The sequence below is a fragment of the Hippocampus comes genome, unplaced genomic scaffold, assembly GCF_001891065.2.
Source record: "Hippocampus comes isolate QL1 unplaced genomic scaffold, H_comes_QL1_v1.1 scaffold51, whole genome shotgun sequence".
Taxonomy (NCBI): Eukaryota; Metazoa; Chordata; class Actinopteri; order Syngnathiformes; family Syngnathidae; genus Hippocampus; species Hippocampus comes.
This window is the reverse complement of record NW_017805497.1, coordinates 853984-856483: the sequence shown is the minus strand read 5'-3', so window position 1 is coordinate 856483 and position 2500 is coordinate 853984. Positions and strand designations below refer to the sequence as shown.

Here is a 2500-nt window from a genome sequence, read left to right as displayed (position 1 = left end):
TTACGATAGTCGCACTGTTCAATCTGCCAAAACCCAGCTAGTGACATTTTTTTATAAAACTACCACTCAAAAGAGTACTTTACTCAAGCAAACAAAGAAGTCGTATATTGCATACGAGGGTCCTCGTCATCCCCATGACGGAATGGACGCGCCCACAAAGCAGCTGAAGGGGAGGGGAGAGCACACAGCATCTTCGTCGAGTGATTCGCCAGTATAATTTTCAATGAATCGTCACAATAAAATGATGCAAACAGATAAACAGTACAGCTACAAGGGTAAAAGCAAAGAGCAACACGTATTTCCTTGTTTTTTGTCTAGATTATAACATAGAACGTTTGTTTCATCAACATGTGATTTGGGTCTAAACAGTCATTAATGCTTGAAATACTTCTTCAATGTTTCTTCAAATCCATTTACACTCCAGTTTGGATCAATTCAAATTATTGGGGTTGAACATGAAGTTAAAATATCGCTGTTCTAGGCACATAATAATATTGTATTATATTTGGTTATGTTCATGTGGACGTGCTACACAGTATTCTTTGTAAGTTATGATTTTTGTCGTTGTTGTCATTATAAGTCACTGATGGTCTAGTGCAGTGGTTCTTAACCTTGTTTGAGGTACCGAACCCAACCAATTCATATGCACATTCACCGAGCCCTTCAGTCGTGAAAAATAAAAATATGATCTTTTTACAAATTCAAGACATTCAAGAAACACATTTATTAAAAACAAATACAAGTAAATAAAATTACATGGCATAAGTATAGGTTTTTTAAATTGTGTGACGTACTATCACGGCAGTCACATGGTGACTACTGAGCAAACTACATTTCCCGCAGCACTGATTGGACAAGCAATGTGATCATCTGCAGCTAGCGATGGCCAAGCAGGTAGTGGGGGTCAGTTCCCATTTAGTGATGGTGTGAATGTGAGAGTAAATGGATCTCTGTCACAACACTGTGTACAGTATATGTAAGGAAGTTTGGCAATGAAAATAATCAATTCATCAATTCCATTCAACTGTTTCTAAACTAGTGGAAAGGGTTACAATAAAGAGCGGGCCTCTGTCCACTTCAAAAAGTACTGGAACAGTGGGATCAATTCACTTTTTCTATAGACTGAAAACATTTGGGTTTGATATCAGATGGTGAATATTCAAGATCAATATGAGACAAGATATCAACAGTTCAGTTTGTAGGCCTCGGTGGGCGAAACTACGAAAGCAAACAACAAACCCCAACCTTGCTGGGAATTACTGTCAGAAGTGGAATATGCACCAGCAATAACCTTTCGAACTGTAAAATTGTACAAATATTTTGCCACTATACTTGAGTAAAAATTGGATGCACCTGTACTTTACTTCATTATTTCTTGGCAAGTCAAGTACAACTTTATTGTCAAATGTTCTGTATGTGCAACATACAGCACAGATGAAATTTCCTCCCTCTTAAACAGACAACATACAACAAGAGGAGCAGCTGCGGGTGCCTGCGCCGTCATCAAAAGAACACTTAACATAAAATGACAAAATAATACAACAAAACACATAAAACAGACAGTCGTGCCATCTTAACCACTTTTCCTCCATTCACTTTGTTGTTTGAAGTAGTAATCGATGAAAGAGGAGCAAATCAAAGTGTCCTTTTCACCAGTGGATCAAAGACGTCATGCTGAAATGTGCACACGTCTGCTACAAGCTAAGCTTGAAAGCAACAAGAAGCTGTAGCATCCATTAACGAAAAAGAGATTGTCTCTCTTCTCCTGTCCCATGTAAATCCGCTTCAATTCCAAGTCGCGACTCCCAGTTCCACATACGCATCGGCGCTCTGCGCTGACGCTCCTTTCTTCTGATCGTCGACTCCTCAAGCCATGCATCCATCCAGCCGCAGACTGTCCATCAGCACCGACCTTTTCGCTGAAACAAAGCGTTGCTGTGAAAATGCCTATTTCAGGCGCAAGACACAAGCACCCCAGAGCTGTCCAGCAACGACAGTCAAATGGCGCCGACATTCCTCATTGTACCTTTCACTTTAACTCCATTCCAATTCCGAAATAAAACATTATTTTACTACAGTACATTCGCCCAAACCATTTTATACTCATTACTATAAAATACAATCAGAGGAAATTGTTAGTTGCCATCAAGCCTGAACCTTGAAGCACAAAGCGAATGAATAGTCCTGCCTGTACTGATGTAGTACTGTATAGGGATACCAGTGGGGGGTCATGAAAATGAGATGCAGGTAATCAGGAAGTCACACCGGTGGTGTGTGTGTGTGTGTGTGTGTGTGTGTGTGTGTGTGTGTGTGTGTGTGTGTGTGTGTGTGTGTGTGTGTGTGTCTGCCACTCCTTCCGGCTTGAGGCCAACAGAAGGCAGTGTCACATGACAGCTAGGTTAACGTCGCGGATAGCCAATACAGAGTGATGTTTAGTAGTTAAAGATTTAAACTATTAAACATCACTGAAGCGAGATGAATTACTTAAAATACAATTTCA

The 2500-nt window shown here is 40.2% G+C and overlaps 1 protein-coding gene across 1 annotated transcript in view; it reads right to left on the bottom strand.

Moving 5' to 3' along the window:
* LOC109519909 (serine/arginine repetitive matrix protein 1) overlaps window positions 1-46 on the bottom strand; it is a 17056-nt gene extending 17010 nt beyond the window's left edge. Inside the window, exon 1 of the mRNA XM_019876771.1 lies at window positions 1-46. This exon is cut by the window's left edge and continues 237 nt beyond it. The gene's annotated coding sequence lies outside the window, so the exon portion shown is untranslated.
* Window positions 47-2500: the final 2454 nt, after the last annotated feature.